Source organism: Ursus maritimus, unplaced genomic scaffold (genome assembly GCF_017311325.1).
Source record: "Ursus maritimus isolate PB19 unplaced genomic scaffold, ASM1731132v1 scaffold_15, whole genome shotgun sequence".
NCBI classification, from domain to species: domain Eukaryota; kingdom Metazoa; phylum Chordata; class Mammalia; order Carnivora; family Ursidae; genus Ursus; species Ursus maritimus.
The window spans coordinates 31,872,697-31,887,544 of NW_024423897.1; the positions used below are offsets into that span (position 1 = coordinate 31,872,697).

General features: G+C 36.5%; 1 pseudogene; it reads left to right on the top strand.

Annotated features, from left to right (window-relative positions):
• The first annotated feature begins 5,565 nt into the window (after window positions 1-5,565).
• LOC103664848 lies at window positions 5,566-8,267 on the top strand (annotated as a pseudogene).
• The last annotated feature ends 6,581 nt before the right edge of the window (window positions 8,268-14,848 follow it).

Below are 14,848 nucleotides of genomic sequence, written 5' to 3' on the forward strand. Positions count from 1 at the left end.
AAATGTATATTGCAATAAACCAAGACAATAAGATTTGCTTAATGGATGTAAATAAATAAATAGCTTTTTCAATAAATTTTTTCAAGTATTAACACATATGCCAAGTGTTCTAGAGAATGTAAAAGGAGAAGATCTAAACTTTGTTCTTAAGTACTTTACAATCTAGTTTGATATATGAAACATAAGGAACAGACCAAGAAAATGTCTACTCAATGATATTTTATATGATACAGATTATGACGTTATAGATATTCTGAACTAGAACTTGTGCTTGTGGGGTGGAGAGGTCAAGAAAGTTTAGGGGAGGAAATGCGCTTTGGTTGAGAGAATATAGGCTCTTTCTGAGTGGGTTGAAGGGATTTTAGGCCAAGGGCAGGGAAGGATAGAGAAATAAGCAGACAAGTGGGGAGTTAGAGAGTACAGCAGCAAGGCACATTGCTTGCCATGAAAACTGTTTGTGATAGGAAAGAATCACAGTGCTCTGTTAAAAACCAGCTGGCTGATGGAAGAGAGTGACGGCCAAGCTGAACATTTAGACTCAACATAAGAGAGCCATTGTGGATGAAGAGGTTACCAGGAAATGAAACCAGCATTATTTTAGAAGGATGAAGAAAGAGCAGAGGCTGAAAGTAGAAAGATCCACTAGGACACAAACATAGTTACTTAAACATGAGGTAAAAGGAGCCTGGATTCTAGTTAAGACAGGAGGAATCAGAAGGAATAAAGAGATATGAGAAAACCCATGGAGGCAGAATTGAAAGGGCCTGTTGACTGACTGGGCATACGGGTCTGCCAAAAGGAGGAGATAGATGGTGACATCCAGGTTGTAAGTCAGGAGAACTGGAAGCTTTAGACACACTGCTCTAGAGGTGACTGAAAGCATAAACATGGGATTTCTGAAGGCTTTTGTAAACACGAGAAAGAAAATGTAAAATCTTAGCTAGAAATATATTTGGGAATAAAACACAATATACAAATTATTATTTTACATAAATGATTATTGAAAGATTTTTTAAAGATTATAGAGAGGTTTTTGAAAAAATTTCTTAAGTAAGGAAACATTCTCGTTGCAGGTATGTGCTGACTATGGAGGAATTGGTATTTACCTGCTAGAACTCAGATGTACCTCAAAAATGTAACTTTGTTTTCTGTGAGTTCTTGCCTTTCTGCCCCAAACTCAATGACTGAGGAAAAACATCTTAAATTATCAAATTAGTATTATTGTGCAAGGTAAACATTCAGTCAGTTCAAAATTTAAATTCCCTATCAATATTGGCTTTTGCTCTGTCATAAGATTTCTATTCTACCTTCTGTGTTTTAAGATTTATCCAAATACTCATAGAGGTGGTGGGGTGGAGCCTCTAATCCACAGACTGTCATTTCACACCATGCTGGCTGCCACTGTGATGGGCTTTGTCGTACTGACTTGCTCAGCGCCTACCACTGGTATTCATTTTGAACTAGTCTTTGCATTTGGTCTTCTAAGGCTTTATGCAGATACTCACTATGAAATGTGTTCCTTGTCATAGTATCTGCTCAAGGCCTTTTCTGTTCTGTCAGTTTTCTTATTATCTTCTTGTTACTCTCTCTAGGCACACAAGAGCTATGGAGACCACAGATAGGCTTCCCACAGCTGGTAAAATGATCCCTACTCCATTTACTTCCTCCAATGCTGCTGCTTTCTTGTTGACCCACCATATTGTTTGTGGCACCATTCTGAATCCAGGGCTTCTCTGCAAGCTTTGTAATCTTTTCAGACCATGTCCAGGGTATCAGAGATCAAGGTCTATTATTTTTGGATTCCCCACAATGTATTTGGATATGTTTTGCTGTTCCCTGGGTTTCAACTCTGGGAGAAAGAGTGGTATGAAGATTTAGTGGTGTACTAGAGTCAATTTATTTATCCCAGCTCATGGAAGTTCAGAAAGGTTGCCGGAGAGTTGTTAAACACGGACTTTATTTTAAATTAAATTCTATGAACTTGCATTTAAGTTAATTAAAAACAAAGGTAATAAATACTCCAAATCATCACATCCTAATGATCTTAGTACATTTTTACTGATTTTATTAGCATTTTACTAATAAAATAGACTTTACAAATACCTATGTCTTTGAAGTCACTTATGTATATTTTCTCTTTCTAACCCTGCACTCAATAATATCAGATTCATAGCTTGAAATTGTCCGTAATGTGAGTATTTACAAACAGAAACTGACAAATGGTACAATTGTTAAATGTTTACCAGCACACCACTACTCAGGAGTATCTCTTGCCTATTTACTTCCTTAAACTTTTCATCTCTTCTTCTCCTCTTCTTTTCAGTGGTCTAAGGGTTTTATTACTACTGCTTCCTGTGTGACAAGACCTGCTTTTGCATCTTCCTCTTCTACTGGGTCAAAAAATTTAATAATGATGTTTATTATTTATTAATAAAGAAGGGCAGGAGAGAGCCTAGATTTTAAAAACATATATTATCCTTATTGCTTGACTACTAACTTACTTTCCAAACTCTGTCTTTGTAATGACAGATCTCATCCAAGACTCCAAATCATCCCAAACTCCAAATTAATACAGTTGCATTAGTAAGGATTTATTACAGCAACAAGTAGCAATAAATTGTCTATCTTGAGTTCTGAATAATTCACAATTGCAAATGTGCTTCTATATTTTACTACCTTGGCATTCTTGAGTTCTCATAACTTTCCAAGTTTCTCATGGTAATAAAGCTGATTTAACTAGTAATTAATGAACAGAAGTAATTGTATTCACTTGGCATCTTGAACAAATGGAATCACCTTAGTACAGCAATGTCAAAGCAGAGGGAGAAGATTTTCTGTGCTTCTTTTTCCACAAATGGTATGAAGGAGGTAGAAGATTGCTTCATTAGTCACTAATAATCATTTATAAAATTGGAGAAACCACAGGCTAATGAATCTTTCAGCTTCTTCTAGTTTCTACACTCAGTCCTAGACTAAGTCTCTATTTTCTCACTCTGTTGATTAAATGGCCACTTTGCCAGAGAGAATTTAAAAGAACAAGCATTTGGGAAATATATTTATTGCCAAATTCTCTGATGAAATGATTCTAGTTCCAGAGTAATGCAACATTTTCCAAACAAAAGAAACTTAGAATTATAAAGTTTCAGTCTTGGGAAAATACTAGAACACCCCCCTCCCCAAGAAATTAAGGGAAAGTGGAATTTCTGTTATGGAGACATGGAATCTAGTTACTTTGGTACTATATTGGTACCTTGCAATTATATAGTGGTATTGTTGGGTTTTTTTTACCTTAATTCTTCAAAATAAATAATGTAAAGTTTACCGGAAGGATCATTCTTGAGAGAGGGCATTATGTAGGTGATACTGTTCACCTAGTTTTGCAAACTCTGGCTACCAAAACCTTGACTCTAACGGTTAGGCAGAGCCTACTTATCCAGGTATCACATATAGCAATACTTGAAGGTTTTAATTTAATCTCAAGAATTTATCGAGAAAACAGAAATATTTGTGGTAACAACTGAAGCAATATTCAGTGGGGATAATGCTGCCATATGTGTATGATAACCAAAAGAGAAAAATAAATGAATTTAATGAAAGAATTAACTAAACTGGAAAAGTATACATTGATCAGGTTCTCATACCACCTGCCGATAACCCCGCATAGTTAGAAAAAATGATCTGATCGCATCTGGATTTGTCTCACAGTGATTTTCTTTCAAATCTTGTAAGATACGAGAGCTTTTTTCCTTCTCATCCCTTATTAATAACTGCAATTATTTCTTTTGGCCCATGCACTCACTTAGAAGCAACGGAGTGTTTATTACAGTTCTGCAGATGTTTGCCTCCCTCTAAAGTGCTCTACAAAAAGCTAATTGCCTACTTTTCTGTAATAGAACAAACTGCATCTTGTTTTAGCTCTATGCTGTTTTCTTACCTAATCGCTCTATGACACTCATCCCTCTGCCATGATGTAAACATTCCACGTGGGAAGAACTTCTCTGGCCATGCAGTCAATAGAAAGCATTACATCTTCCTTAGAGACCTGAGGTGAACCTGAATCTATCACATCACATATGGTCCCAGTGGTCTTTTTGTAGACAATTGACCACGCAACAATGGTAGCAATAATTTAATCCCTCATTGCTTAACTATTTCTTGTTCAGTATCTTTTATGCCATAATTTCCCTGCAGATCTGTGGGCTTATTTACTTTTGACAATTCTCCACACGAGTAGGTAGAGCAATTATCATCTCCTTATTTTATAGATGAGGAAACGGAGCCCTAAAAATGTTAAGTGACATGCCGGAGGTCAAATAAGTGGTGACTGAGCTATTATTAGAAGACAATCTTCATATGGAGAAATGGTTATGATATATCATCAAATGAATTTTAAAAATACAGAAAATGGAAAATGCATATCGAGATTATATGCATAATAAAATATTAATTGAAAATATACACATATATACATACAAGAAAGAAATACTGCCAAAAAGCACATTTTATAAATATCAAATAGGCGTTAATAGATACTATGTTTACAGACAGTAGCAGACATGGTCTGTGCCACACTAGAACTAATAATCTAGTGAAAGAAACAAATGCTAATCAAATAAATACAAAAATAAATCTATAATACCACATCGTGGAAAAAAGTGTAAACAAACAACAACAAAAAACCAAGGTGCTATGAATAGCATCTAATTTAATATAAATGAGGGTTGATTAGACTCTGAAGAATTTAATTGAGGCAGAAAACAGAAAGATGACTAGGAATTAGCCAGGTGAAGATGTTGGAAGATTTTTTTTAATTTATCTTTTTACCTCCTGACTTTCAAATTTCTATAAAACACAGATGTTACTTTACCAAACAGAATCTGTGCCTTTGTGACTTTGATTCTCTCTCTGGCAGAATACTTGCTATCAAACCAAACCTCCTCAAAAAACAACTCTAAATGCTGAAATTACAAAGAATAATAAGGACAAGAAATACTTAAGCAACAAAGGAACCCAAGAAAAGGAAAATCCACTGTAGTAAGAGAAATTCTCTGCCACTTTTCCTTTTAAGGACTTTTCTGATATGTGAGTGCTGTGGGCCAGAGCCCTAAAAAAAGCAGCAGATCAGAGCTTTTGCTACTTTACAGTGCTGGGGGGAGACAAAAGCTCGGAGGATGTTGAAAATAGATGGAAGTCAAGGAATGGGTACTGCCGTTGGAAGATTTTAATGCACTTCTCAACAGTGACAGAACAAGCAACCAAAAAACAGTAAAAACCTGAAAGATTGGAAGGACACTCTTAATAAATTTGGCCTAATTGAAATAGATAAAAGACTACAAAACTTCTTCATACACACTTTTCAAGTGCATGCGAAACATTTACCATATGCTGGTAAATGACCATATATTGAGCCATAATGCAAGTCTCAATAGTTTAGAGGGACGAAGATAGATAAACATAATTGCAAACAGCAGTGGAATTTAGCTGTGCATAAGTATTCTAAAATAGTTGGAAGCAGAGGGCACGCATGTGCAGTGGGGTGGGGAGGAGCAGGGACCTGGCCGCAGGATGCGAGGCTGCCAGAGAGCCGAGAACCCAGCGGGCAGCGGGCGTGTGCACCATGCAGGGAATTCAGGCACCAGAGGCTTCAAGAAGTCAAGCCCTAACTGCAAGCTCGAGGTGTACCTGGGCAAGCGGGACTTTGTAGACCACCTGGACAAAGTGGACCTTGTGGATGGCATGGTGATTGTGGACCCCGACTACTTAAAGGACCACAAAGTATTTGCGACCCTCACCTGCACCTTCCGCTATGGCCCTGAGGACCGGGATATAATAATATCCCAGAATCTGCCCTGCTCTGTCACTCTGCAGCCAGGCCTAGAGGACACAGGGAAGGCCTGTGGAGTAGACTTTGAGATTCGAGCCTTCTCTGCCAGTCACTAAAAGCGAAAAGCCACAAAAGGAGCTCCATGCGTCTGGTGATCTGAAAGGCACAATTTGCCCCAGAGAAACCAGGCCCCAGCCTTCAGCAGAAACCACCCACCACTTCATTTCTGACCAGTCCCTGCACCTTGAGACTTCCTTGGACAAGGAGCTGAACTACCATGGGGAGCCCCTCAGTGTCAACGTCCAGGTCACCAGCATCTCCACCCAGACCGTCAAGATCAAAGTGAGACAGTATGCCGACATCTGCCTCTTCAGTACTGCCCAGGACAAGGGTTCTGTGGCTCAGATAGAAAAAATGACCAGGTGTCACCCACTTCCACGTTCTGAAGGTGAATACCATAACCCTGCTGCTCAGTGACAACCGGAAGAAGCATGGTCTTGCCCTGGATGGGAAGGCTCAAGCACGAGGACACCAACCTGGCTTCCGGCACTGTTGGGAAGGAGGGTGCCAACAAGGACGTGCTGGCAATCCTGATGTCCTACAGGGTCAAGGTGAAGCTGGTGGTGTCTTGTGGTGGGCATGTCTCCGTGGAGCTGCCTTTTGTTCTTATGCACCCCAAGCCCCACGACCCCATCACCCTTCCCGGGCCCCAAGACAGCTGCTCCTGAAACAGACGCCCCTGTAAACACCAACTGTGCCACAGATGATGATATCGTGTCTGAGGAATTTGGCCGGCTGTGGCTGAAGGGGATAAAAGATGAGGACTACAGATCAGTTGTGCTAGAAGGGGGCTGCAAGGAGGGGTGGGGGTGGGGAGAGAGGGAGAGTCTCAGCCCCTCTGCCCTCCCTCCACTCAGCAGCTTCCTCAGCCAACCTCCTTCCCTCCCTCGCCCGTCACCTCCAGACATGCACTGAATCCATCTCCTTGAACGTGGGCATTACTTTTTTGACTCCAGCTGTGCCTCCTCAACCCCCCAATGGGTCGCAAGCTGAGTTCAAACCTATAGTTTTGGAAGGGGATGCTGAAAAGAGGAGTAACTATACAGAAAGTAGGGAGAAAAAACTCCCACTTTCGACCTCACACCAATAGCCACCCCCCCTAACACACACACTTCCTCCCTTTTCCTTCAAGAGGAGATCCTCTGGGGGGGAACAAGGCCAATTCTTTGTTTCTGAGCATAAAGAAGAAAATAAATTTTTAATAGGAAAAATAATAATAAAATATTTGGAAACAAGTAGTACATTTCTAGGTTATCTATGAATCAAAGACATAATAAAAATAGAAATTAGAAAATAATTTAAATAAGAAATGCAACCTATCAAACCTTATAAAATAAAGTGAAATCAGTGTTCGAATGGAAATTTAAGAACTTTAAAATGTATGTGTTAAGGGGGAAAAGGCTGAAGACAAGTGATATAAGTTTATTAAACATTTTTTAAAAATTTAACCTAAACTAAATGAAAAGAAAATGATAAGGTTAAGAGTAGAAATCAATAAAACAGAAGACAAACACACTAAAGAGAAAATACACAGACCAAAAATTAGAGCTTTGAAAAAACTAACAAAATTGAGAAACCTTAAGACACAGAGAATAATTATTAGTTATAAAAATTTTAATAAGAATGATTTTAAAAGATACTAGCTTTGAAAAAACTAACAAAATTGAGAAACCTTAAGACACAGAGAATAATTATTAGTTATAAAAATTTTAATAGGAATAATTTTAAAAGATACCACTAGAGAGCCTACAGAATCTAAAAATACCTTAGAAGCATATTTTGAGCAACTTTATGCCAAAAAAAGAAGAAGAAGAAATAGACAAATTACTAGGAAAAAAACAAAACTTAACAAAAATGCCACAATTGAAGAAATAGATAATCTAGAAAGTCCTATTTCTATTAAATTGATTGTATATTTTATTAAATCCTTTACTCCTTAAAAACTCAGATTCGTATTGGACTTACTGGTAAATTTTTAAAAATAACATCAATCTTAAACAAACTCTTCCACAATTTAAAAAAAAGAGCAAACAACCTCTTTAATATGGCCAACCTAAGTTTAACACTGAAATTTGACAAACACATTTCAAGAAAGAAAAATTACAGGCTAATCTTTCTCATGAACATAGAGACAAAAATCCTAAATATATACTAGCAAATCAAATACAGGTATTCCCAAAATGCACTTCCTCTCAAAATGCAATGATGATTTGAGATTCAAAAACCAATTAATGTCATCTCCAGATGCGACACTGTCAGACAAACCCAAAGGGGTGAACATTCTAAAAGTAGCTGGCCTTTATTCTTCAGAATTGTCGATGCCACTAATGACAATGAAAATGTAAAAATCTGTTCTTGTATCAGGGGAGGCGATGATGACTAAATGAAACATGATCTTGGGCTGGATTCTGTACTAGAGAGAAAAAGAAAAGCAATAAAGAATAATATTGAAACAAGAATAATGAAATATGAAAAATGTAAACTATATACTAAATGAAAGCACTATAACAATTGCTTCTCAATTCGGTAACTATATTGGATCAACGGTAGACTGGATACAAACTCATAGAGTAGAATGGTGGTTGTCAGGGACTGAGGGAAGGGGGTAATGGGCAGCTATTAGTCAAAGGGTACAAAGGTTCAGTTATACAAGATGAATAAATCCTAGCGGTCTGTCCTACAAAGTCTACAGCATAATGCCGTAGTGAACAATACTGTATCGTATACTTAAAATTTTGCTAAGAGAGTAGAACTTCTGTCAAGAGTTATTATCACACACAAAAAATAAAAATGAGTGTGGGAGGAAACTTTTGGAGGTGATGAGTATGTTTATGGAATAGATTGTGGTGATAGTTTCACAGGTGTATACTTCCAAACTCATCCAGGTGTAAACATTAAATACATACAACGTTTTGTATATCAATCCTGCTTCAATACATTGGCTTAAAAAAAGAATAGACTCGATAAAATGTGAAATTCCTATGATGGGCTTTGTGCTCCTTCATACTTCTAAGCCTGAGACAACACTGTTTTTATTCAAATAGACTGCTTCACCTTTCCTATTAGAAAAGATAGAGCCAATGCAATCTCTCGAAAGGTCAATTAGACGTATTCCATAGTGTCAATAAATTTTGAAGTCTCTTTTCCTGAAGGGTCGGGCTATGTCCACACCATCTTGAGGGTTTTCCTTGGTAATCTAGCACTGGGCATTGCTTACCCACCCAGCCTAGTAAGTTTTGTCCCCCACAATTTCCTCTAGTATCACTGGAAAGAAGAGCAGAAAAAGCACTTTTATTCAAGCAGTTTCATTCAACCGTCTAGTCCTTGTAGAATAATGAAATCATCACAGTTTTGTAACTAATTCTCTGTTACCCTCTTTGTTTTCCTGCCTCCTCTGACATATATCTCCCCAGTGCCCAGTGGGGTAACAATACCTGTTAATCCCTGAATGTCAGCTTTGGAGAAACCATAAAACCAAAGCATTTGTTTATCATAATAGTACTCCAGGCAAGTTCAGCTCCAAGCCGAATACAAATCTTTCCCTCACAGTCTCATAAATTGTATTCTTTGTATCTGTTATCAAAATAGATTGGGAAGCTTAATTTACAGAAGAAATTCAAAAGGATTTATGCATGTTAAAAATGTTTTAAGATGGGGAAGAAGGCTAGGGAAAGTATCGGTTAAATGAATATGGTTAAAAGATTATATTTGTTCCTATCTAGGAAGCTACATGAATTTCTACTGAACATAGCAATTGGCCATATAAATTTATTTCCTCTATCTCCATTATAACAGGAAAGAAAGACAATATTGTAAATCCAAAAGGACAAGAAAAACAAAGACATCAGTAGACATAATATTTCAATAACTTTTGGAAACAGAAAGCAGATGGACGAATAGTGTCTGACTTAGAACAGAGCAAGCTATATGCTAAAAGGCACCTGGGGTGAACACTCAAGAGTCACTTTTCAACCTGCTGGACACTGTGAGGCAAAGGCTTTGGAGGCATCAGGTTACGTCACTCCAGACAAGCAACCACCTCCTCATCTTCTCCAGGTGAAGACACGAGGCCTGGATAATCAAATCTTACAGATCGAAGATCAGAAATGATAAAATTGTGGATATACATAAAGAAGGAATTATTTTTTCCTTTTAATTTCTTTGAAATGCATATGATAGTTTAAGTTTTACAACCTTTTTTTCATTATCCCTCCCTACGAAACTTTTTCAATTATTTTTTCCAAATCACTCATCCCCTGCAATGAAATTTTAATACCCATGATATATTGTATACCTGCTGATATGTTGTATGCATATCTATACTTTATACATAAAAAGAACTCTTTTTGCTCAACACAGGTTTCAGAATGACTACGCTTTTAAAAGTTAAAGTATTAAAAAGCTAGTATCATGTAACAACTTCAAAACTGTGTGATTATTGTACAGTAAACTTTAATATAACTTTGGTTCTATAAATTATAATGTATGAAATTTATATGCAAATTAGCAACATACACAATACGCAGTAATAAATTTTGAAACTACAATTTTTTTAAGTAATTTATAGTTGACCCTTGAACAATGCAAGGGGTAGGGGTATCGACCCCCTGCACAGTAAAAAATCCATGTAGAACTTTTGATTCCCCTAAAATTAACTACTAGTAGCCTACCATTAACCAAAAACCTTATCGATAACATAAGCATTCAATTAACAGGTATTTTGTATGTTATATGTACTATATACTATTTTCTTATAACAAAGTAAACTAGAGAAGAGGAAATGTTATTAAGACAATCAAAAAGAAGAGAAAATACATTTATAGTACTGTACCGTACTTGTAAAAAATTTTGCATGTAAGTGGACTCATGTAGTTCAAACCCATGTTGTTCAAGAGTTAGCTGTAATTTAAAAATTAAATTTCTTAATTATTTTTAGTGAACTCAACTTTTAGTTTTTGCTTGATATGAGAAAATAACTTTTAAATATTCATTTGGATATTGTCAACATTTTTTATTCTTTTTAGCACTTGGTATAATAGACTGAATAACTCATAGAATTGAATGAAAAGTATAAACTATTTTTATTTCATTCTCAAGACCTAAGTCACAAATTAAAAACACTGAGGATCACACATGAACATCTCATGATGTTGCCTCCTCTTGCAATATGCCTCAAGACAGAGCAAAGAATCAAAGAAAAGAAGTCACCTGCTCACCACAGGTTTTAGCAGTGACCTTGTATACGTTCTTCCATAAACTCCATGTCAGTGCTGCTTGTGTGATTCCCAAAAAACCCAAGGAGAGAAGCTAAATTCTAAGGAATAAGATTCTACCAGGTAGAGCTAACCTTTACAGGGCTACAGACTATTGTAATATCTAAGAATTTTTCACCACCCCCACCAACAATCAATTTCCAACCTCTTGAGGGCAATGTTAGCCCTCTTATGAATGCGTAGTTTACAGCAAAAATTATAACAGTGTATTATGGAGTTTACACGAAAGCTATAACAAAGAGACCTGGGACTGGGAAAAATGGAGTTATATGGGTACTAGTACTAAGAAATACAAAGGCAAAAAACAAAAAAGAGAAGAAAAGAAAAGAAAAACAAACCAGCTCTAATTTGAAAGTGACTGGTCCTGGAGAGAAGACAAGAAGTAGGAAAGGGTAAAGTAGTGGCGTTGTTTTGCTGCCTTAAAACTTTGAATTCTGTTTTTTTAAACAATATAAATAGATTACCTTAATAAAATAAAGAAAATAGTTTAACTAAATATTAAAATTAAACTGCCAAGAATGCTTATTAGATCCTTGTTCTTTTTTTAGATCTAGTTTATAAAAAGGCTTTTTTTCTGATTATACTCAAAACATTAGCAAGTCTATTAAAGTAAAATAAGCGGAACAGAATGGCTTGGGTGGCCATGGGAGTACTGAAAGCTGATAAAAAACAAGGGGAAACAAATTCCACTAGAGAGCAGAAGACCTCCAATTTCCCTTTTACCATTTATTTGTTGTATTAACTTGGCTAATCGCTAACGTTCCGAGAGACTTAGATTCTCCTTTATTAAACATACTTTAACTGCATAAAGACGAGAGCTGTACAAATGACCAACAGACACATGAAAAGGTGTTCAACATCACTCAACATCAGGGAAATGCAAATCCAAACCACAATGAGCTAACCACCTCACGCCTGTCAGAATGGCTATTATCAAAAAGATGAGAGATGACAACTGTTGGCAAAGATGTGGAGAAAAGGGAACCTCGTGCACTATTGGTGGGAATGCAAACTGGTGCAGCCCCTCTGAAAAACAGTATGGAGTTTCCCCCAAAAATTAAAAATAGAACTACCCTATGATCCACTAATTCCACTACTGGTTATATATCCAAAGGAAACGAAAACAGAATCTTGAAGAGATATTTCCACCCCCATATTCTTTGCAGCATTATTCACAATAGTGAACATATGGAAACAACCTATGTCCATCAACAGATCAATGTATAAAGTGGTGTGTGTGTGTGTGTGTGTGTGTGTGTGTGTGTGGTGAAATATTATTCAGCCATGAGAAGGAAGGAAATCCTGTCACGTGTGACAACGTGGATGAAACTTGATGGCATTATGCTAAGGGAAACAAGCCAGATAAAGACAAATACTGCATGGTATCACTTATATGTGGAGTAAAAAGAAACAGTCAGACTTTTAGAAGCAGAGAGTAGAAAAATGGCTGCTAGGATCTATGGAAAGGGAACAGGTGTACCTTACGGAATTCAAGGGAAGGAAGTGTACCTGAGCCTCATCAGGGACAAGATTTATACTCTGGGCACATTTCTTCAAGTCCCCACTTCATTCTTCTGTCCTTTGCAGAGAGGTGTTCTCTGCTTCTCCTTGCATATGGCTGAAGTAAGGTTCACGTTATGTCTCGCTGGAGTTCCCAACCGTAACCTGGGCACATAAGATCCAATTGACTCCTGCTCCATCCTGGGCCATCAGCCTTGCCCAAGAGGCAGAATCATGAGACCTGCAGCAGGTCCTGTAGGATTAGATTTTCTGAGACGACACTGGGCAGATTTCCTCTAAGAAAGCTTAGGGGCAGGAGAATGTATCCTTTTAGAAGGATACAATATTTTAATAAATATTTAAGAAATGCTACTAAAAAACTATATTATTTGCTCATTTAGTTTGTTTTCTCTCTCTTCTGCCCAACAGATTATAAATTCTATGAAGGCAGGATTTTTTCCCCCCGTCTAGTGCCTAGAACAGTGCCTTACAGTAAATTTTTGCTGAATGAGTGAACAAAAAACTTTAAATAATGATGATGGTAATTATAATAAATGCGAGCTAAAGAAAAGAGAATAAATGGCTACATGCAAAAAAGAGTTTATGCTTTCTGGGATAAGTTTCTTATAATTTTCAGTACTTCTCATATTCATTTTTTCCATTATCTTAATATAACAAAATATTAAAACTTAATATAACTAAATGTAACTAAAATATATATATACAATATACTAATATAAATATAACTAAATATGTGTATATTAATATATATTATACTAATATAAATATTACTAAATATGTTTATATTAATATATTATATATTATAATATATTATATTAATAATATAATACCAATATAAATATAAATACAACTAAAATAAATATAACTAAAATAACTATTATTATCTTTTAACTAAAGTTCTTGAAAAATTAACCAAACTCATTCATCTTTTTCTCTTTAAGTCTCAACATGTCTGGTGTGTAACAGATGCTAGGTAAATATTTATGCATTAATCAGAATAGGTGAATAGATGTCACTGCTCCTATGGCACTTTGAAAAGTGCTTTGCAAGCCATAAAATGCTACCCAAATATCAAATTGTTATTTTCTATCGTGATGGAGCTTCAGAGTGAATGTTTACATCTCCCCAAATTCATATGTTGAAACCTAATCCCCAGTGTGATGGTATTTGGAGGTGGGGATTTGGGTAGTGATTAGGTTGTAAGAGTGGAGCCCAATGAGTTGGATTAGTGCCTTAAAAGATAAAAGAGATCTTGGAGAGCTCTCTTGCCCCTTCTGCCATTTATGAACCAGGAAGTGGGCCCTCACCAGATTGTGCACCTGCCAGCACCCTGACCTTGGACTTCCCAGCCTCCAGAACCGTGAAGAATAAATCTCTGTTGTTGATAAGCCGCTCAGTCCATGGCAATTTTGTTTATGACAAAAAACAGATTATGACAGAAAACTTGGTAATAGTGTTCAAGATGCATGGGACAACTGTAGGTCATGGAGCAAACAAGGAAGCCAATTCAAGAGTTTGGTCAAGACTCCTTTGACCTCAGTCACCTTTTTTCTTGCCTTTTCCCCGAACGCCTTGAATTAAAATCGAATCCAGATTTCTCTGTAACCCTAAGAGGGGCAAAAAACTTGCAGAAGTTTGACTTGTTTTATCTCAAACTATATTTCTATTCTGATCTATATTAAACCAATTTTAGATTTAAGAGTCTAAATAGCAGTTCATTTTCTTTGCATTCGAAAGAATCGCCAAAAGGTTTTTTTCAGTTTAATGTCATCATTATGCATTGCTCAACAAGTCAGTAACTATGTAAGTAAAAACAATTTTTGAAGCCCTCTGCTAGGGGAAAGACTGTTGGCTCTTATGCCAGATCAATGGGAACCTGCATAGTGGAATTTAACTAAGGGCATATATGTATAGACATACTGTAAAATTCAGCAATTTTCTTGCAAATTCATTGTGTGTAGACAACTCAACTCAATCAACATTTACTTCTTTTTTACTCAGTTATGAGGATGAATATATTATTCAGGCCCTGTTATTAAAGAAATTTGAACATATCATATGGAGTAAGAGAGTAGGTGATAATACAGCAAACGAATAATCATAATGCCTGGCAATAACACCTCCCATACAAAAGGTAAAAATAAGAGCTATGTAAGCTTGGAGGATAGAA